The sequence below is a fragment of the Aythya ferina genome (genome assembly GCF_964211825.1).
Source record: "Aythya ferina genome assembly, chromosome: 2".
NCBI classification, from domain to species: domain Eukaryota; kingdom Metazoa; phylum Chordata; class Aves; order Anseriformes; family Anatidae; genus Aythya; species Aythya ferina.
In genome coordinates, this window is record NC_140297.1 from 80,411,888 (window position 1) to 80,435,340 (window position 23,453).

A 23,453-nucleotide genomic window follows, 5' to 3' on the forward strand; every position below is an offset into this window, starting at 1 on the left:
AAAAAGAAAAAGTAATAGCAAATAAAAATACTTTGATAAGCTTTTGAAAACTACATTTTTCTTAGCTGTGCAGAAGGAAAAAGGATATTTTGGAATGCCTGTCGAGGATCAGATCCTACAAGTTGTCATTTATCTTCAAATTGATCTCTACAGAAGAGGACTACAGTATGCTGCCTGCTCTTTTAAAGGAAAGGACCAGTAGCACTCCCTGAAAGCACTAGTTTGCAAAAATGTTTGCAAGTATGGAAGGAAAAATGCTGATGTACATATTGGTGTGATTTTACTTTTTTTTTGATTCTCTTGAGGAATGGGAAGAAATGTATCCAGTCAAAAAGTCAAAGAAGCTTCTCCTTAGAGTGTTTGTGTAGCAGTTTAGATGAAGAAGCAATTCCACCTTGCAGCTATGAAGAAAGTTGCATGATTCACTTAATTTCATTACAGAAGGCAAGATCATAAACACTTCTGGAAGAAGATGGGGAGGCAAGTAGACAGGCAGGAATGAAGGCAGGATTGCAGGCAGGCAGGCAAGAAGGGAGGAAGGAAGGGAGGGAGGAAGGGAGGAAGGGAGGAAGGGAGGAAGGGAGGAAGGGAGGAAGGGAGGAAGGGAGGAAGGGAGGAAGGGAGGAAGGAAGGAAGGAAGGAAGGAAGGAAGGAAGGAAGGAAGGAAGGAAGGAAGGAAGGAAAGAAGGAATCTTTGCCATATCAAGTCAGTTATTTAAATTTTATTCATTTTCATATGTTTTCATGTTCATGTGTAATATTTACCTGCCTAGCTGAATTTCTTGGTTTATAATCCTTAGCAAATTTTATTATAGCAACAAAACAACAATTGCTAATGTCATAGACTCCTGATGGCCATGAATTGACATCTTGGTTCAGTGAAGTGCTGTAGTTCAGAAAATCAATTAAACCCATAGTTAGGTTATGTTAAGCCCTGGGTTATTTGAGGCGTGAAAGAACACAAATAAGCACCCTTATTCCTATGAAGTGGTCCTTGTGAATCTGAACTGAAACATGGTTGGATATTAGGAAAAATGTCTTTGCTGAAAGAGTTGTGAGGCACTGGAACAGGCTGCCCGGGGAAGCGGCTGAGTCACCACCCCTGGAGGTATTTGGAAGATGTACATGTAGATGTGGCGCATGGGGACATGGTTTGGTGGTGGACTTATCTGTGCTAAGTTAACGGTTGGACCTGATGCTCTTAGAGGTCTTTTCCAACCTAAAGGATTCTATGATCCTGTGGTCTTGACATCTGTACCAGACCTGCTTGCAACTGCAGGAGTTTAAAAGTGCACGAGGGACATTTCATCTAGTGCATTCAGCCTGGCACCTTCTGTCACAACAGAACTCAGACACTCATGTGTCAGCCAAAACATGTTTTAGCGTTAGTGGAGCTGAAGTGAAAGTTTGAACACTTTTTGGGATGAAAGATGAGCTTAAGTAAAGTCTAAGGAACACCTTGAAGAGCTTAGGTACTCCAGTCCCATGTAAGTCTCTCAACGGTCCTAGCATCCTCTGCCCAGTCCAAGGACAAACAAAAAAGCAAAGCCAAGCTGCTGTCAGCCTTCAGAGCCATGTCCTTCTTTCTGCTTACCTCCCACAGGGCTAAACATAGATAAAAAGAGAGCGACAATATCCTGAGGAGAGCAGGCATATCCATGAGCCAGTGTGCCATCCTGTCTCAGGTAGAGCTCAGGCAGAAATATACAGTGCAGTTTGATGGATTTCCCTTTTTGCTTGAAGACTGCTTGTCCGTAGTCTCCTTCCTTACCTTTCCACATCAGCAGCTCCTTTCCAGCAGGCTGGCAGGCAAATGTGCTGCCAGGAAAGAAGTGCTGAAGTTCATGGTTGCTGTTTAGCATCCAGCTTTTTCTTCAGGAAGACCTTTATTTTATACAGGTAACAAAGCTGGCAGAAAAGTGAAAACAGAATAGATTAGTCTGGTCTGGCAAAATGCAAAGTATTTCTTGGATGAATTTAAGATAAAATAAGACTCTGTGCTCTGCTCATGACATATAACAGCCCCAGTGCTCAGAATAAATGATAACATATCAGCTAGTGCATCCATTTGACACTCTGAAGTCCTTAATCTTCAGTCCTCATGGTTCTGATTGTTCTTCTCTGATTCTTAATACCTCCTCCTGATTCCTAGTACTAGGAATTATCTACAGTAATTTTGTTTGAATTTCAACTGCTTGTCCATAATCTGAGTTCTTACATGCTTCATATAAAATTATTATCAGGCTGGTACATAAAGTCTGTGTTTCTCTACTCTTCCTGTTAATAATTTAAAAAAAAATAAAAGACAGACTGTTATTTACATATTCACAAATTACGCATTGCTTATCCATGATAGGTAAATTAAAACAAATAAAAAATAATAAAAGCATAATGCACACCACCTGTCTGTGGAGGATACAGCTGACTTGTCAGAATGGGATAAAACCTTAAGGTGTTATCTAAATCATCACCTAAGCTTGGATGATCAGCTAGTGCCAATGATCACAAAAGGAACACACACACACAATGTATTTCAGCTTTAAATTTCAAGGAAACACTGATCCTTTCTCCTGAGTATGTCTGGTTCCTGTCATCCAGATCAGGTATTTATCAGTTCCCATCTGGGTTAACAAAAATTCCCTGTGCCTAAGGAAACACATCAGCTCCAGCGGCCACAAAACTCAGCTTTCTGCTGCCTTCAGTCTCTGATCAGTGTCTGGAAATATTCCAAAATCTCCTTGCTAAGTAATGTGTTGGTTTTTTTTTGTAATAATGACCATGGTAAGGATTGCATGACATCACCTGGAACTTTTATTATTATAGTGCTGATTTACAGGCGTGGTATTTGAAAGAGTCCCAGGTTTCTGAACTGCAGTCCAAAACCGTAAAAACAATGGTATCTACATGCTAAGATAAGGATACATGGATCTGAGAAGGGGTTTGACCCTGAATTTGGAGTCAGCATACCATCACATCCACTTTTGTCTACCTTTCTTCTTAAAAAGTGCCTTAAGACATGAATGCCCTCGCATTCCTTCCCGTGCTAGCAAAGGACAACCGCTAACTCCATGTAGTCATGCCTTGGAGATGGCACCAACTGGAGAGCTGTATTCTAAAGACTTCAGAACAGGATTTCTTGAAAAGTCATCAGGCTATGATCAGACAGCATGAAGAGATGCTTGATGCTTCTGACCTGTAGCTGACATCCAAATCCCCACTGCATTAGAGTCAGATGAGTGTCTGCTGGAGGCTGGTGCAGCTGTGCCAGGGAAGGCAGGGAGCGCCACATGTGCAGTGCCTCGGCCACCACCAAGGTCACACTCCTTCATTCTCAGCAGAAGTCAAAGAGGAAGGCAGATTTGTCAGAACATGCCAGAGTGTGGCATGGGACAGCTGAGCTACAGGCATGTTTTTGCTGCCCCTTGTAGCCTGCTGTCCTAGGCGACTGCCTGCGCTGTCATGTGGGTAGTGATAGCCCTGACAAGAAGTGCAGAAAAAACAGGCTTTGGAAAGGAAGCTGTAACCACTCTGAGATACAAGCCTATTTGCTTTTTTTTTTTTTTTTTCAGTGGAGGAGACAAGATTAGGGACTGTATCTTCCTGTGTTGAAGCAATTTATAAATCATTATATTTGTTAGAAATATATATAGTATAGAATAAAAGGAATTGCATTTTACGTTGCAGGCTTTGGTATATATATATCTGCTGTCTCTGCTACCTATTTTTACTGGTTGTCTTCTACACCATGGCTATTACTGGTAGCACATAACCGTGCCTTTTTGGTGGCGCGGCCAAGACAGCCCTACTTCTGTACATGCGATATGGAGCCACTTTAAGAATGTGTAGGCAGTCTAGTGAATCTGAGCAATTTCAAAGCTGTTGCACACGTAAAGATCAATTCTGCACTGCTGGAGCAATGCCGCCCCCCCCCCCCCTCCAGCCCCCCACCGTGCTATCACTTCTAGAGCTACACACACTGACAGGGAAATATGAACACAAATGCTGCAATAGCAAAAATGAAGGGGCTGTGGGACCTATGCTGTCTGAACAAATATAAGAGCCCCCAAGTTTCAAATGAAATGGAGTGACACGGTCTTGTAAAAACTACCATCAGGGAGAGGGAGAAATATATTAGGATGCTTGTAGGTCATTGTTAATTAAAAAAGCATCTGATTATCATTAACATAAATTGTCACTGAAGGAAATGGGCCCTTCATTGCAGGAGATAAACTGGCTGAGTTAGCTTAAATTGTCTGAAGTACATGTACCATGTGATGGAACCAGTGAAGAAATGGAAGGCAAATTATAAATCTGCATGTAGGTAACTAATTCAGAAAACAGTTAAGCAGATGATGAACTTCAGTGTTTTGTTGAATTGCAATAGTGCCACTTTAGGCAGTGGTTGAGCTAAAGCTATAGGAGCAGCAAATTTGTTGTGGCTGAAAACAAAATTCCTACATTTGCAGAAGCTAACAAAATCAAAAAGAACAATATAAAAAGTCAGACACTTGATATTTAAAGGTATATCTCAGAAAAAAAAAAAATAATAACACCCAAGCACTTTGATTAATTTGTATCTCTCTACTTGCCAGACAATCCCGTGCCAAACCCTGTTATAGTTGGATTTAGTAATTCTTTCCTACAGGTAATTCCACCTAGTTTAAATTTGACTTGGAGGTATTTGGTCTTCCTCTTGCTCCAGAAGTCATTCTGTATTGCCAGTGGCTATACTAAGAATAGCCCTGTGACTGACACAGCCTCCAAAGCACTTGGAAAATGTTATCATCTGTTTGAAACTCTACACTTTGGAAGAAAAATATCAAATCAAGCAAGAAAAGCTTTAAAGGCTACTCAAATTTTTCCTTTACTGATGATATGATTGGAGAAGATATTTCAATATGAATCTTATGCATAAATTTTCTCTTTCTACATCTATATAGAATTTAGTGGTTGGAGTTTGGGGGTTCCTTTAATAAGTCACTTCATTAATTAACAGAGTGACATTACAGAGTCTGAGTTCTCACGCAGTCTCTTTGTTTTATCTTGTGTGAGCGTTGCTGCATAACTGAGCAACTAGTACACAGGTGATGTTTGCCATCAGATGCCACAGTGTGAGAGGGCAGTGCTGCAAAATTACAGTTTACAAGTTCTTGTCTCAAGCAATGTAGTTCAGCGCTTTCACAAAGTCAGTCTGGGTAACCAGAAAACAGAGCTACCAAGACATATACATACACAGACGTATAAGATAAACACTAAGATTATATGTTATTTGTAATATCATTTTCAGGTAGTAAATTTACAGAAATTGGTGTGTTCTCATGACTTTGTTGGAGCTAAAGCAATTTACATGAACCACGCATTTGTCATGTCTCATGTAAATGTGGTTCTTGGGGCACCATATCCCTTTTCTAACGTGGTGTATTTGGAGATCAGTTCTTGTGGAAAGTGCTGTATCATTAAATATTAATTAAACCACTTACATTATGATAAATTAATAGCTGGTCGAGTTTAGTAAAGAGTGATCTCTTCTACAGATACTTTAAAATAAATGTTTTAGTTCCTTTAGATGTTCTTGAGCATTTTTTAATCCTTTGTATTTTAATTTTCCTTCTTAATTTCCTTTCATTTTCAAACATACACAAATGTTACCTTCAAATGCTCGGTGCTCTTTTAGACTATAGACTATTCCAGTATTTCTGAAACCATTTGAAAATGTCCAGACCTATCTCCTTTTCATTGTTGCTAAAAATGTCTGCTGAATTGAAACTAGGTTGAACTCTCTGGAAACACTTTTTTATGATTTTTCAGCTAGGCTCTGACTATGATAACCACTAAGATGCTTCCTGAAAATGTTTCCTTTACTCCTCTTAGATTTATCTCTAGCAGGCACCCTCCCTCCACCAGAAGGTTACTGGGGCCTTCTCTCTTCTCTGCAGATCTTGCACCCAAAGGTGCTATCAAGGTTGAAACTCTCTGCACCATGACACACATGGTTTGTCCACCATAAAACTCTAAACTGGAACCATATGGTTGGGAGGAAATCAAAGTGTATGACATTTCCATCAAGCAGACCCTAGCTAGAATTACAACTGCTCTGACAGAATGGGCCCTGGTCTGGGGGAAGTCCTAAGCGATTAACCAAAAAAAAACAAAAAGCACCTAAGAGACAGGCTTGTTTACTAGTGGATACTATTTGAACCCACAGGACATTAACTGCATGCTTCTCACGTTAAAGTGATTGCTTATTAGGAAAAGAGGCAGAGGCCACCTTTCCAAAATGGATTCTGAGTGGTTAATACCTATGTAGCTGACCACTGTAGCTTGTCTTTACAGCAACTTGCTCTTCAAACAGTTCTCTATACTCACCCAAAAACTCAGACCTTTCCAAAGGGATCCTGAAATTACAAAAGTAGTCCCTATCCTGGATTGGAAAGAGGGATTTTTTTTTTACTTTTTATTCCCACATTCCCTGTCTGAGTTATAGAAGAAAGCCCATTCTATTTTTGTTGCAGATATTCAATGATACTAAAGTATGAATGTATGACGAAGGCTCAATTGTGTATAAATTCTTTGGGGAAAATGTTTGTTGACATCAACAGGATTTTTTGCTTGAGTAAGGTCCACAGGATTTGGTCTGATATGTGTCTTGAGGTTTTCTGCCTGAATTGTGCTGTGATGACAGCTACAGTGACAGCAGTAGCAGATCAGACTTTCTTTTTTGTTTTTTTTTTTTTTAGCCTGTAAACCCAGTTCACACATGGGCATACTGGAAAGCCCACTTCCTACTTTAGACAGGTACATTTACATATGCAAAACAAAGTTTGAGTTGCCTTTAAGCATGTAAATTAGCCTCTTATGTGTCTACTTGTGAACGCATGCCCCAGAATTAGCTAACGTGCCCTGAACACAGATTTTTACTATATTCAGGGGAAATAATATCTTCAAAGGAAAATAAAAGAGTCTTTTTGTTGACTTTTCTCTTATTCTATCTATACTAGGAAAACTGATGACGTATTTCATTTATGAAAAGCTCCTTCAACTAGCTTAGCAATCATGTGAGAGGCACCTCAATAGTAACATACTGCCTTTGTCATTTTTCATAAGTTTCTATATTTTATGTACTGCACTGATATGGAGCCTTTCTTGAAGAGTTTTCATTTGAATCACTAAATAGTTGAACAGACTGTCACTAGAAAATGCTTTGGAACTTTTATGAGCATACTTTTATTGTAAATATTCATTTACAGTAGAGCTATTTCAGTGCCAGAGTTTGAGAAACACTGCCATGAAGATTCTTAGCTAGAATAATCTATAATTTGTTGGGTTTATTTAGTAAAACGCTCCGTCACAGATGGCGAATTTTAGTCAGAATTAATAAACATATAAGTACGTTGATTTGCAGTATTATTTTATCTTGTTTGCCTCTTCTGTGTATTCATAAAATCTTTGAAAACCTTGGGCTTTATCACTGTCGCTTAGAAAAAACACAATCATGGTATGAAATTAGTTTTCTCTCCCCCCGTCTGTGGGGATCTCAGTGCATTTCTAGCTAATATGCAAATAACTGTTTTCCTGCTTAACTTTTTCCCCTCCTTGAAGACAGCAATAGCATGGCAGAAGTGCGTAATAGTTATTGTGGCCCAACCTGCATGCACAGCTCTGGTGTGCATCAGCTTCTATGCCAGCCAAAACTGTACTCTGGCACGGCGTGCTTCCAACTGTTGCCTAAATTTCACTTCGAGGAGACACGGGGGTGTTTCTGGGGTGCAGTGCCACCCCCCTTGCTGCAGCACGACTGCCTGCCTCTGGGCCGTGCCCATCTCAGAGCCCATGCTAGGCCCCAGGCCTCAAAACTGGAGGTGTTGGCTTCCTTCGCTGCGAGCTTCCTTCTCTTCGTTCAGTCTGAGATGGTGACTGAAATTTATTAGCCTAAACTGGGCTGGGACTGATGAGATTTACAGTGATATATAGAAGAAACGCCGAGTCAGAGAAAAGGGATGAAAAATTGAAATGATAAAGTTGTATTGGTAGCTTGTTGAGGTAATTGAAATGCCTTGTTATGTTGCATTGTGATGGGTTCAAATAAAATATTGGTGCAATTTGTCTAGATCATGCTAGTAGAACACTACAGAATATATTCCTCTCTCCTAGTGTTAAGGACATGTTCAATTTTTGGCTGTCAGAGTTGATCGTGGAGGGGCGAGATGGGAATAAAACTTCTCCTTACTGACGTGCTTGGCAGTTTGGCGTTGTTTGCACTGCGCTGCTTACAGCAGGTTGGCGAGCGTTCTTCAAAGCGGGATTTCTGCAGAGAAGTCCAACACACACACACATATTTGTGCCCTGGGGACCTTCCATGCTCCGATTCCTGCTTGGGGAACCTTTACCAGCCGCGGTGCAGAGCGTCACCCCCAGAGCCACCACCCAGGACCAGGGGCACTGAGGGATGTCCCTACGCTTTGCTGAGGTGCGTCCAGCAGCTCTGTTCAGGGGATCCCTTTGCTCTTTGGCTCTCAGCAGAACCAGCAGTCCAGAAGCAGGACGTGGGAAAAACAATGAAGGAACACAGTTGATAAGATCCCTCTAAACCCTAAGGAAATCACTTAGAGGTTACTGTGTAGATTTCAAAAATGAGGTGGATTCCTGTAGCTCAAGCCAAGTACTCACTGAAAATCCTGTCTTACCTGTGTCAGGAGGACAGACTGAGGACCCTGTCTGGCTAATCTTTCGTTCATTCTCTATTCAGTCCTAAAGTCCACTCAGGAAGCATGGACTGCAAACCATGCCCTGCAGCAGCAGTAATCTAAAGGAAGGCAGAAATAAAAGACTGGTGGATCACCTAATAACTCTTTATGTTGTCTGTGGAGGTAAGACACAGGGGTGACATAGAGTAACTATTGCAAGTCCAAGGGATGTAACTGCTTTCTGGCAGACTACTTCTACCCCAGCTTAATACCTTGCTGCTGAAGATTGTTTTCCATAAGCTTCGACGCTTGTAGGCTACAATTTGATTACTTCACGTGGTCAGGAGATTTCGTTAAAGTGTGTTCCCAATACAGTAGTGAAAACATGTCAGACTGGTAATATTGCAGAGGAGTGACCAGCTTCCCAGATAGGGAGTTTATAATTACCTAAGTAGCAGCATTGTAATAGTCACAGTGATCTCAGACTGTAACAGAAGCTAAGTTTGTGCGGAGACATAATGCCTTTCATGAAGCAAGCTTGAATACCTAGGGGAAAAAATAGATCAGCTTTTGCTCTGGGAAGGACTTGTGTGCCTGATCCATCTTTCCATTCTAATCAGATGGTCTAATAGAAAATATTACCTATGTCTACAAACCTTGCCATGCAAATATATGTGACTTGAATCAATAAATAGATCTTCATTGCACAAGAAATAGCATATAATTTGCTGCCAGAGACTTTGTCAGTAGTGACATGTAGGCTGCACACAAGATCTCTTTAAATATAAACTGTATTACATGTATTTTGAGAAAAATTACTTTGTGTTTCAAAAAATATATATTTTTTATTGCTATGAATGGAACTTGTAATGTGCTTGTGCAATGGAATTCATCTTTCTCTGTAGTATCTTTCTCTGTCTCCATAATGCCCCTCATTCTTTGCTTTGTGTTAAGGATATGTATTGACTTTGTAAAATCACTGTAGCAAGCTGTAAATGATGTATTCAAAGAAAAATCGCTGCCCAGTTCCCATAGAGAGAACATGAACAGTGCTGGGCAATCAGAGTTATGCTGCATTTTGTATTGTGACATGCAGTGCAATCAGGAAAAGCAGCCCAAGCACAGACGTCACTGACTTCTGACAGTAGAAGTCTGTTCCTTTTAATATTCATATATAGAGAGATTTGAGGTGGTTTTCCTTCTTCACCTTATTCCTTTCCCACTAGCCCCTGTCATTATGCATGGGGAGAAGACAATCCTTCATTACCTTCTCTCGCTGGAGACAAGGGTTTAGCTACCAATTGGACAATTGCTTGTACACCAGCCAATATACTACCCATGGTTCGTCCATAGTACATACACCATACCCTGCGATAGATACACACAACAAACAGTTCGGTCCTTGTACCTGACTGGTGCAGCTACAGATACTCGGTTTTACTAAATAACTGGAAGGCCAAAAATCTGCTCGTGAGCATTGCATCAGAACTGCTGTTTGAGGAATGCTTTTAAAAGTAAAGAAAGTAGTAATAATAAAGTTCCGTGTATTTCAGATTTCAAAATTCCACAAGATGTAGAATGCTACCTCCCTTCAAGGAGATGATAGACTAAAACAACTGAAGTGATGAACTGAAAATTAGGTTCATCAGGAGGTTCAAGAGACAAGCAAAAGTGTTATTTTAAAGAGCAGAAGACAGTCTGAAACAGCTGTGCTGACAAATGGCCAGGTTTGAGCATGTGTTTGAATAAGGTTGTCGTTAACTAAGGTAAAAGGGGAAGTTGACTAAGATAGAAGGAATGTTGACTAAGAAGAAAGCCTTGTGTGATTTGTCCTATTCTCCATGAACACTATTAAGTGACTGAGTGATGCAAATCGAGGACAGAAGCAGAGAAAGGACACAGAGTTCTGAGGGAGGAGACCTCTAAAATGTTTGCTTGATAGTGTTGAGCTAGGTAGCCCCCTAAAATGGATGAAAACTCAGGAGTGAGCTAAGCCTGGGTGGACTAATCACAGGCTACCTGGAAGACAGGGAGAGTGGAGGCAAGCCAAAAGGCATGGGACAGAGCAATTCATGTGGAGTCTGCTGAATGACCAAGTGCATCCACAGATCTGTGTGTTTGCTTCAGCTGTGCTGCCATCATTTTAAGCTCCCCGCTGGATTTCATGTGCATTTCATGTGGATTTCATACTTTTTAAACAGGCTGTAGTGTTCAGGAGTTTCATCGTTGTGGCATGTGACATTTGGGGCTTTCACAGCTAGAAGCAGAACTGGTATTCTCACCCATGACCCTGACAAATGAAAGCTGTTCTATTACTGGTTTAGTGACATTTTACGAAAGTGGATACAGTTTTATGACTGTGTACTTTTTCCACCATTCCTGCTGTTATAGATGTGTTGTCTCTGTTCGTCACTTCTTCAGCAATGCGCAGTTTTGTTTCAATGCTTCGGAACCTTCTTGCTTTTGGGTGACAGCCTCATTTTATCACTTGGGTATACAATCCTTCTTCATTGATGTTCACTTTTTGCCTTTCTCAAAAAGGCTCTGTAGCACCCTTACAGTTTGTTGCCTTTGCAGAATCATGATTTACTGGACAATAAAAATCAATGCAGTTTAGGTCAAGATTAACCACAAAAGCAAACCAACAGTTAAATGAGTACCCAGTATTCGAAAGTCATGAAAGTGCAACAAAACCTACATCCTGTCAAGTGCTCCAGCCCTTCGTGGTGTGAGTATCTGGGTCTAGTATTTCTAAAGAATGAGTGTTTCCTGTTAGTAATACCACCTGCAAAGTGATACCACAACACAGCCCACATCTGCAACACTTAAAAAAAATGTCTTTTGTAGGAAGAACCATGAACAGAGTAGGATAAAGTGAGGCAGGGATGTAAGTGAGACAGAAACACAGAAGCTGTTGTATGACATAAAATGACAACACAAAAGTTGAAAATAGTTGCTTTCCAGCTTTCTTCTCTATCCTTTCCTCAGCTCTGTCATTTAGGTTACTTGTAACTCATTCCTGATTTCAGTCCTGCAAGACAGACAACTATATGAACCCGAAGGCAATATCCGTATAAAACGCTGCTGCGTCCAAGTTTTCCTTGTAGGGGAACAATGTAAATAGCTTGCAGCATACAAAATTCTCTTGTTCAAACAGTGATAGCAAAATGTTTCTTTCATCTCTCCGAAAGCCTCTAAATTTTAAAACTACTCAGCATGCTGCATTCTTTAGTATTTTTTACTCTGTTTTGCATGGTTTTAGCATTATGTGTAATATGGTGGCAAGTATTGGAGAGAAAAGATTCAGTCCTTTCATGTAAGGACATTTAACTGCAGCTACGCTTAATAAAATAATCTATATTCAGGAACTGATTTTTATGGTTCATGTAAGGTTTGAGAGCTCAGGTCAGTTTTTTAATTTAAAATTGTATTTTTTTATATATTTTTAATGAGGAAAGGAGGTGGCATAGATTTTCACCCACCTGTTCTGTACATAATACTTGCATTTTGCATGAGGACGTTTGAAACCTTCTCTCCTTTTTTTATTCCTGAAAAAGCCAGGTGGCTGATATCACACAAATAATAGTGAGACAGGTGAGTTGACGGACATATTTTATGCAATGTACTCTCATTTCTGATTTCAGAGGCATGTGAGAGTACTCTTTGGTTTGCATGATTCAGCCGTGTGCTGGAGGGGAACACAAGACATCCAGTGAGAAATGTAAGTTCCTCCTCTTATTTTACTGTACATCACACAACAGCTCTTAGAAAAGATAGTCACAGTCACTGAAACGTGTCCCTGTGAAGGAAGACAACACGCAAGGGAGAAATTAGAGTATTCAGCCACACCTGTTATAGTAAAACGCAGTGTTTGGATAATCCATTTTGCTGTATATGTGAAACCGAGGAGCTCATGTATTAAATGTGTGTTATTTTTTCCAGTGCTCACACTGTATATTAGAAAATTCTCCTGAGTTTTCTGTGTCATATATATGAGTGCTGCATTATGTACTGTATATTAATCCTAAATTATAACCTTTAACAATAGAGAGTATCTGCATTTATTTTCATGGTGCTGTGGCATATGCAGTAATCAAAGAGCATTCACTGCAGCCTCCGTTCCATTAAATCTGTCATATGTGTTTTATTCTGATTTTTTTTCCCCTTACTGCAGTCCAACTTGGGGGAAAAAAAGCAAACTCACAGACTATACTCAAACTGAGATGCAAACTTTTCAAAGAAGTGGCATCTGTTTAGCCTTTTAAATTAAAAGCAGACATAGCCTGAATGTACTATATTGAAGTACAGAAATAGATATGTGTATATACTCTGCAAGAAATAACGTATTGTGAATAAAATCCTAGCCTGGAAAAATTTACGCATTGATTCAATAACCAGCTGGATTCTAGCAAGAGGTCATTTCTCCTGTAATCAGAGTCCTAACAGTCATGGTGTACTGATAACTTTCTGGGATGTGATTACAAATATCCCATCCTAGTATCGGGGAAAAATACGGCTGAAGAGTGTGTTTTGCCTTATCATCACGTCTCAGACTCTGACCAGCGATGCTAACAAGAGAGCCAATCCTGCCTCCTTGGACTCTTACACTAAAACCGAGTCCAGAGATGAACATGCAATAGAGGAAACGGGGAAGACATCGCATCGCTTCCCAACATATCAAAGTATTCATTTATCACAGCTGTAATTCATCATTCGGGGCACCATGCCAGGGTCCAAACTTCCAACAACTTCTCTCAAGGGATTAGCCTGCTCTTTTTCTTTTGTAATGCTGAAACGACAAAGTTGTGGTCAATATGAAAAATGCAGGGCCAGAAACTAGCCAGGGTGACCTTAGTCCTACAAATAATCATTAGTGCAAATCTGGAGGGTGGAAAAAAAAAATAAAAATCTTGACCGTATAATCTGAATCTTCATCTCAAGATCTAATTGCTGAGGGACTGGCAGCATCCCAAGGAATTGATAATGAGATTTAGAGTCTCCCACTGCCAGTCTCCAGCTTGGCTGCAGACTGCTGGGGCACCGCTTTGCTCCCAGCCTGGCAGAGGTGCTTCAGACCTACCAGTTCAGCTGGGATGGGAACGGGCTCTGCACCACTAGCAACACGAAGTTATTGCTGCAGGAAGCTGTTACGGGCATGATAACCTCCTCATAACCCAGGTGGAGGATTTTCTATCTCGCATACACACATCAGTGGGGTTGGAGTTGGCACAGGTTTGCTCCTTTTCCATTTCATCTGTGGAAAGATGAGGGCTCGCACAGGGCCGCATGAGCAATGTCTGCCCTCCTCCTCTCTTCAGGTTGGTTGATTTTGGGGCAGGTGGGTAGCAGAGAGGATGCCTCGTCCTGCTGCTGCCGTTGTGGCTGTCATTCTGTGGGTAGAGTATTTCAGCGCGGCTGGCAGCTTTTATGAACACTAAAATGATCTTTAAAAGTGGATGTAAAACCCCTTTATTATTTGGTTGTTTTTTCAAAGTATTACACAAACCCTCCAGGAAACCGTACTGTTTACCCTCATAAAAGTAGCTCTGACATTAGTCCGGGGATGTTTATTAACTAAAAGCAAGCCTTCGACCGAAAATCACCCCCTTTCCCTGCCCTTAAACGAAGCAAAGCCCCCTCACCCTTCCCCATTAATCCCCCCGCAGCACTTGGAGCCCCCCTTAGAGCCCCTGGGGGGGGAGATGGGCAGGAGGGGGGTCCCGGGGGCGAGCACCAGCCGCCTCCCGCAGGTCCCCGCGGCTGCAGCAGGGACCCCGCGCAAACCCCGCGCAAACCCCGCGCAGCCGGAGCCGGAGCCGGAGGCGGGGGCGGGCGGCGCTGCGCGGTGGGAGCGGCGGGGGGCGGCGGCGAGAGGGCGCAGCCGGCGGAGGAGAGCAGGGGAGGGAGAGGGAAGGGAGAGGAGAGAGAGGGGGAGAGGAGAGGAGCGGAGAGGGAAGGGAGAGAGGAGGGAGGGAGCGGAGCGCAGCCCCGTCGCCGGGAAGGCAGCCGGAGCTCCTGCGCGCAGCAAGGTAACACGTCCTGCCCTTCGGGGAGTTTCTGCTCTGCTTTTCCCCTTCCTTCCCTCCTTATCCCCTCCTATATCTTGTCTTTTTTTCCCTTTTTTCCTCTTCATTTTTTCTTATTATTTTCTTTTTTTTTCTTTTTTTTTAAAAAAAAAAAACCTTTTTCTTTTTCTCTTTTCCCCTTTTCTCTTTTCTCTCCTTTTTGCATTTTTCCAATTTTTTTTTCTTTTTGCCTTTTTTCCTTCTTTATTTTCCCTTTTCTCCCCTTTTCGATTTTTTTTTTAATTTTCTTTTTTATTTTCCTTTTCTTATTCTCCCCCCCCCCCGTTTTTTTTCCTTTTCTCTTTTCCTCTTATTTTTTTATTTTCTCTTTCTCCTTTTTCTTTTCCTTTCCTCTTTACCCTTTTTTCCTTTTTTCTTCCCCTTTTTTCTTCCCCCCCCCCTTTTTTTTTTCATTTTCTCTTTTCCCCCTTTTTTCCATTTTTTCTTCCCTCCTTTTTATTTTCTCTTCCCCCTTCTCTTTTCTCTTCTATTTCCCACTTTTTTTTTTTTACTTTTTTCTTTTCCCCCCCTTTTCCCTTTTTATCTTCCCCTCCTTTTTTTTCCCTTTTCTCTTTTCCCTTTTTTTTCCTTCTTTTTCCTTTTTTGCTTTTTTTTTCCCTTCTTTTTTTTCCTTTTTTTGTTTGTTTTTTTTTTTTTCTTTTTTCCTCCTCCCATCCTCTTCTTTCCCCCAGCCGCTATCTGAGAATCCGAGAGCGAGGATGAAGCCGGCGGGGAGGGCAAGGACCAGGGGAGGGGACCGGAGCGAAGCGCACGGGGACTTGGCCCGGGACGATCCCTCCCGGCTCGGAGGGGCCGGAGCGGCTCCCTCCAACTTTCCGGGGTCGGATCCCCCCCGGGGGGCTGAAGAAGAAGGAGCGGCGGTGGGGATGGGGGTGCTGCTCCTTCCTCACTCCCGAGAGCAAAGCAGGGCCCCCCGGGGGTCTCCGGCAGCGGGACGGAGGGGGACAAATGGTAAAAGATACGGAAGGAAGAGATCCAGTGGCTGGGACATAAATCAGGCGGAGTATATGGGGAGTCGGTGAGAATAGGTCTTTTCACCCTTAAAAAAAAAAATAGCCACTTTGGAAGAGAAAAAGGAGGCTGATTATTGGCATCCAGCGCCGAAACCCAGGCAGCTGATGCTGAGGGGAGCCAAAGGGAGCAGTTCTTCTCGGTTTAAAAACAGCAAGACAGTCTCTGCCAAAGATTGCTGTAAACACTGAATAAAGATTTCATTGTGGCTTGGTGTGACTGGAATAATTAGGCACTTAATTGTTCATTCTGATCTTAAAGTGCAGTAATCAGTAGTGCACAGTCGGAAAAATACGGGGGAAAGGAAGCAAAAATAGCAAATGGAAAATGATAGGAAAATATATCACTTTTTCCTCTTCTTCATTTTTTCTTTTTGGGACTGGGAGCATGTGGGTCCTAGTCTATTTAGTGAGAAAACACCTTTCTAAAGCTGGGGTGTGATTGTGCTTTTGCTGCCACTGTGTCAACATCATTTGGGGCTGGGCAAAATCAAATTATGGGACTTAAAGAAATCCCATTTTATGGAAGTGAAATCTGAAGATGCCTGGAGAATGAACATCTTAACTAGGTTGACTAATACCAATTAATGCATTTTACTTATGTGTACACTTTATTGCCAACTCAGCAGGGATGAAAGCTAATGGTGCCAGCTTTTGTGCTGCTCCAAGACATTTTTCAAGCAGGCAAGCAAGGTTTTACTGGTAAACTGTTCTGAGTTTTTAACACTGTAATTGTGTCCCCGTTCAAATCAAGTTCCTTGCAGCAGTGACTCTTCTGTGGTAATCTAATGAAATGATCTCTTGTTACACTGTGTTAGCTACTCCCTGTGACACAGCAGGAAAACGCAACCTGTGCGTGGTTGTACCAGAGGAGGTTGTAAGTTGTCGAGCAAGTCGCGCTTACAAGCACTGGGATATGACTTGCTGCTATTAACTGAAAGATGGCACCATAGGCAAAAAATGTTTTCTTTCCTATATAGCATCCTTTTCCATATATATTAGTGTGTGGTAGAGAAGCATACTAGTGGATTATTTATCAGAAAGGGTGGAAGAATGCTGTGTTTAAAACTAGGAAAACTTCCAAAAGAAGTCTGTAGGCATTTGAGCAAAGTAAAAGTGTTTTAAAGTCTAACTGTAAAGGGGCCATCCTTCATATGACTTCCCTGACTTCAGAGAAGTTATATGAAAGATTAATTTCGCTAAGAGACATCCGTGTAGCCAGCCTATTCACTGTATAAATAAATAAATAAGTAAATGGGCTGGAATTGGGCAAGGTGTAGAGAGAAATTCAGTGAAGTATAATTTTCTGTCACTGCCCATGCAGAAAAACAGAAAGGGAGTTTTCATTCAACTTTGAAAAGTACAGCGATTTGCTATATCTTGTTGACAAGTTTGTTGGAGATTTTGGTCTGCACCTTGGGAGATTTTTGTGGGAATAAATGTAGAGAAAACACGAAGAGTTCTGCCAATCCAACAATACATAACTAACACAAAACACTGCAGTCTTTGCTCGGGTCACAGAGTGTAGGACAACAAGGACAGCATGGTGTCTCCAGAGATTTGTCCAAAGTGATGGTAAAAAGAAAAAAAAAAAATCATAACATCTAGATATGTAAGTGGCATAGTTAAAATCTGCTTTATTCACCTTTTTGTTAAGCTGTTGAATGTGCTTTGTCCTACCACAGTGATACTTGGTATTCTGTCTAGGAAGAGCATTCCTGATTTAATGGCAAGCTGTATCGAAAGAAAGTCTTCCAAGCATTTTGTTTAGTGGTACAGTATAGAGGAGGACATTGCCAACTTTATTTTCACCTGTCCAGTCCGAGAGCCTAAGAATGTTCTCGTTTTTTTAAAGAAGTTCAAAAAGTGGAGTGCTCAAGTTATCACATAAGAGACCCTGCTCAAGCTTCTGCTAGTGATGTTCTAACAGAGAATGTTTCTAAAAGTCTGCACAGTGTTTCCCTTACACAAATACCACGTTAAATTTGAGAGTAATTTAAAGACCAGAAACAAGATTTTGAGAGGAGTCCAGAGTGTTTTTTCCTGTGCTCCCAAACATAAAGTTTACCAAATGGCTCCTCATTTCTATAATAAAATGCATTGAAAACACACTTTGGGCATTACAGTAAGTTTGGGAAGAAGTCTTTCTTGCATTCTTACAGCATGGTTAACAAAACGTGCAGAGGATTATATGCTGTTATTCAAGGAAACCATTTACTATTGAAATGTAGTCAAATACTGGATACCATCTTATACCTAAAAGTTGTTTGAAATGCATAGTACATCTTCATAATAAAATTGCATTGTCACAGACATAATTGTTATTCATAACAAGTAGTCTCACAAACAGATTCCATCCCTGCAAGTATTGAGTCTCAGTCAGGCCAATTATGACTAAATTACTGCATGTTCTCTGCTGTATCAACTAATTAAAGGGTAATTAATAAAATGATAATTTCATTCCATGGCAATGTCTACATCTGGTTGTCATAGCAGAGTTTGTTTGACATATGGTTAAATGGTCAGATAATACATTGTATGAATGCAACATTTGCACAGAACACCTGGCAAGCCAGAGGAATTTTAACCCTTAAGACATTAATTTCAAGGATCTATGTCAAGGTACTATTAGATTTGCCTGCTCATTCTCTTTACCTGCTCGTCTTACGCATTTAAGAAAATTTAGTTCTCCAAGTTATTTAAGTGAGAAACTCTCTTGGGATAGGGGAAGAGTGGGAAGGGAACTTGGGATGTTAGATTGGAAATGAAAGATAAAATAGCACTGACTTGTCATTGTGGGAAGTAAACTAGGTGGGTCTTAATCCATTTCTGAGAGGAGACTCCATTGGTCCCCCTAGTACTGGAAGGTTCCCCTTTAAGGAAAATCAGGCTGGAATTAGAACAGTGACAATTTTTTTTTATTATTATTTTTTTCCTACATACAAATGTATGCTGGTATAAAGGCTGCGGTTCTGGTCACAACAGCATGGAAAAATCTGCATTGCAGCCTTCCCACACTGTACCTGTCATCTGTAGATAAAACAAAACTTAGCTCCCGAAGGACAGTAACCATAAAAGTCACAAGCCCTAAGGAAATGAAACAACCCTTTACCAAGTCAACAGGTGATACAAATAAACAATTCTATTGTAGATACCTATGTTCACGATAATATACTATGAAATATCAGTGGTTGAAATTTTTGGGGCAGTCCATGCGTATTATTTTATACATAGGCTTTTTAGCTTGTTTTCTTTTGTTTCAAGAGGATATATATATGTTAAGCCCTAACACTGCCATGAAAACTTACAACCACTGCTGTTTCAAAGTATGCAAAAGAGTTCATTTCTTTCCTTTAAAAGCACAAACTGTCAGTCATGATACTTTAACATGGGTTAAATTACAGTTTCTTATCTGTACTGTGTCAAGCTGGATCCATCATACAGCTAAGGATGAGAAATGAAGTAGCAGGCATAATGTTTTCCTTCTCTTTAGGGGAAAAAAAAAAAAAAAAGACACAAAAAGGGCAAAATAACTAGTGCTTTTTCACCAACTGAGCAAAGCAAGAAGGATGCAATAAACTGCAGGAAGACATGAAAGTCTGTCTTTTCCCATGCAAGCAGTCCAAAAGGAACAGTTCCCTCAGTGAATAGTCAGGGTCGCTCATCACCTCATGCGGTCAGGTGCAGAGTTTGGCCAGTGATGCTTATAAAGCTCTGTTTGTCTGTCTCTGTGAGAGTCTGAGTCCTGTTTCTTGAGGGTTTCCAAGTGCACGGATCTATCTCATTTTCATTCTACTCATGGAACTCATTAACACCTGGAAAATCTTTTATAGCATTTAACTGCATCAGATGCACTGTCCGGCACATGTTGTCTTAATAGGGCTTTCACTGTGGTATTGTCAAAGAACCCTTATGTCACAGCTGGGAACATGAATCTGTCATGTCAGTACTGTACCTTGTTTTAGACAGGAATAGCGTGTGAGTGTGTTTTATGGAGGAGCCAAACAAGCCCATGTACTGCATTACTGGGGAAGAATGTGAAGCTTGTTCTCCTAAATAAAGATTCAGGCTGGTGGTAGTGGAGTACTTTGTACCATTTAAACACTGCTGCCTCTAAGGCATTGTACTTAAGGAAAGGGAAGTTTGAGGCAAGGAGACATGTCGTAGCCTTTTAGTGGTGTAACGCTGCTAGTTAACGGGATGTCATCATTTACATTTCTTTGGGAAAAAATTGCCAGAGGTTTCTAATTCAGCAGTAGTAACTTGTTTGAAACTGGAAGTTGATATGAAAGTCCTTACCATGGGAATATTTGTTTTTTTAATACCAGTTTGATTTAACTATATTTGGCAATATAAGAAGGGGAAGAGAAGTAAACGTTTTCTAATTCCATATGCTTTTTGTGCTTATTAAATCACTGTAAAAACCAATTTTAAATAGACTACTTTGTAGCTCTTTAATCAGAATGCCTTGGGTAATTAAAAAAGGATAGAACTGTGAAGACTGACTGCAGTACATGTGTAAGACCTACTTTTTCACTGGAATTTTTAACATAGTTACATATATTTCATCTGAAAATTAAATGCTTAAAATTCACCAGTTCTGGCACTACCAAGGCTGTTGTGATGATATTCCAAAAGGTAAACCCCCCCCCCACCACCACCACCCTTTGAAAAATATTTGCAGACTTGAGAAACCATAATTGATGTGAAAGAATTAACTTGGGTCCTCATTTAAAGAATTTATGGATGAAAGGAGCATTTTATGCAGTCACAGGGGGTTCCATCTTTTAAACTACTTGTTTTACTTTGAAAACATAAGTATAGTTCACATGCTAAGAAATACGTTAAAGGGATTTCAGATACTCAGGGTGAAGGTACAATGTCAAACACACTCTGTATATTTGAAATTTTGTCTCTGTTGTTTTTGTAAAAGCTATTCAAAAAAGTCTGAATATGCAGGGGTTGATAACCCAGACCCTAACCAGTCCAAACTTAGCCTGGAATCAGCAAAACACCATAGTCTTCAGGTTACAGGACTGCCTTCTGAATTCCTCTCTTGAATTTCTCTCTTTTTTTTTTTTTTCTTTATTTTTACCATTTGGATTAGGGACGCCTGCTTTTTCTAATGGTGACAGCACTGAGGTGCTCTGGGTTAGGTCTGTGCCATTAGTTCATGTCCACATCCTCACAAAGGAGGGAAGGAACAGGTTTGGGCTGCTGTGGGACCACTGGGAACCACATGTGGACTTGTTTCTGAGAAGGGACTTCCTTTAAATTATTTCACTTTTCTCAGAAGGACAGAAGCCCTTCATGCTTCTGAGCTTCTCTGTAGATAGATACCTGATGGGAGCAAGCTCAGCAGGCACTCAGCAAACTGTCTAAGGTTTGTCCTGCTGAAGTATGCAGCACTCAACAATGTAACCCAAGAGGTCCCAACAGCTCTCAGGTTGACAGCACACTTGGGGCTGAATTGTTCTATATGATTCCCTTTAGTCTACTACAGAAACAAATCAAAGGCAAGGAATTAGTCGATGTAATTAATCTTTCTTCATGCCTAGGTATTGTGACACATGCTTAAGAACCCTTGCAGTATGTAACTTAGTTACAGGGAAACAAGTTAAAGATTGAGTGAAAGACTTAACTATAAATCTCCTTGCTTATATGAGTTTAATTTAGGATTGCAGTCATGATGTAAAGCAAGTTAAAATAGCAGTAGTAGATCACTACTTGGCAAATGTGTTAAGAAGAATATAGGTACCTCACTAGGTTATTATTATATATGGAGTGTCTTCTGTGTGCTTAGCCCATTGCTGAAATTAGTCTATTCTGTAATTTTAAGATACATTTGAAAAGGAGAGAGGTGATTTAACAGTCGAAGTTCCACCTGAGAGTTGAGAATTAGGAGACAAATTTACAGAAAAGGGAGTTTCTAAATGGTGCAGAAGTGCTTCCTTGCAGAAAATTTAAAGTTTTGTCCCAAGTGTTCCCCAATCCAAATACAATCTAGAGGATATTAACCAACCATTCAAGTATCTATTACTTATTGCTTGACTTAAGGCCTTGCCTCTCAGGGAAAATATGTTTTTAAGGAACAGAGTAAAGGAATAAGAGAGAAATCAGTGTGGCTGATAAATGTGTGAAGCTACTTAGGGTAGAAGAATGCCTCCTCGAATGCCTCCTCAGAAAGGAGGGTTTGGGAGGAGTATGGCATCTACCACTACTGTATCTCTTGACAGGACCCACTACACTTGCCTGTTTGGTTTTTGCTTCACATATGGATTTGCTTTACTCATGTGTTTTCTTCAGAAAGTGTTGCAGAGATGGGCAAGCACCACACAAGCAATTAGAGGTGCCTAGTCCTCATGAACACGTCTCACTAAGGCAAGAGGGAATGAACACAGGCTGGTAAATCTATTGTGATAGCAAGCTTGCTCCCAAACATCCTCTCTTCTGGGCACCCCATGGACACCCAAGTGGGTTCTTGTCAAGTGACTAGAATGCATGCTTGATAGTGACAACAGGAAGAGCTCCTAGACCATTGGAAAGACATCAGTGAACTACTGACATTATCAGACTAGTGCCCCTGGCCCATAGCCCTGCACACCTTACATCTCCTCAGCCCTCCTTGGGAGGAAGGGCTGCGAGGAGCAGACAAATAGCCCTGGTAAGAGAAGCTCCATGCTAAGCACTTGTAGCAGAGGAGGCGAATAGGCACAGTGCTGTAAGGAAGAGCTGAAATCAGCCTTCATGCAGATGACAAGAGAGGATCTGTCAAAGCAGGCTTTAAGAGGACAGAGAGCATGTTGAGAGAAAATGATGATAATAGCAACAAAACCTTGCAGAGACTGAACAGAGGATGAAGCTGCAGGAGAGCAAGAAAACGGAGGATTTGAATAGAGAGGCAGAGCAAAAGAAATGATAAATGTCTTAATAAAATAACAGAGACAAAAAAGGACAGATCAGATCAGTGGCGGGAATAGAATTTGGCTGCGGCTTGGAGAAGGACCGATACAAAAGAAACACAAATAACTTGCAGGCTTGTGAACAAGCATGGCAGAAAACGGAGCAGTTTGTGGTAAAAGATAGAGATTGGAGGAACAGCTCCTAGATCCTACAAGAAGTCTCTAGGGTGAGTACTGGATATTGGAAGGGTTTTATAAGAAAATTGGTTCCTAGTTTTGCATGCGGAGTTTCGGGTAATTGTTCATCAATAAGCCAAGAGAAAGGTATTTGTCACCAGAGTGTCTTAGATACTAGGGTTATATACATTAGAGCTGGAGCCACTATATAGGCATTCTGGACTGAGTTGAGGCTAAGCTTTTTTTGGTAGTCTAGCCTTTGGAAAAGTTAATCCTAATTAGGCTGAGTTCAGTGGCTCTGCTAAGGGCACGGTGAAACTGCACGTATGCTGTGGTTAAGGTGGGCTAATTGTTATGGCTCACATATGTGGTACATCTCAACATGAATGCAAGGACTATGGAATGAGATGTTAGGCTCAAATTTGTAGAGGAGGTAATGAGCCCCCCACCAAAACAAACAAACAATAAATAAATAAATAATAAAACTAGTAGCTTGGTTGTTAGTTTCCGCCTATCTGTTTTCTTGCCTGTTTGCCCCATGCTGCTCTTCAAGTACCTTCTCACTTGCTGTCATGCTGTTCTGGGGCAGTAGGA

At 40.9% G+C, this 23,453-nt stretch overlaps 1 protein-coding gene across 2 annotated transcripts in view; it reads left to right on the forward strand.

Moving 5' to 3' along the window:
* CDH20 (cadherin 20) overlaps nt 1-23,453 on the forward strand; it is a 197,464-nt gene that overhangs the window by 69,921 nt on the left and 104,090 nt on the right. The window contains exon 1 of one of the 2 annotated variants that reach the window (XM_084509038.1): nt 14,619-14,713. The exons of the other annotated variant lie outside the window; for it this stretch is intronic. The gene's annotated coding sequence lies outside the window, so the exon portion shown is untranslated. Of the gene's footprint in view, nt 1-14,618; nt 14,714-23,453 lie in introns of those variants that run through there. 2 annotated transcript variants of the gene reach the window in all.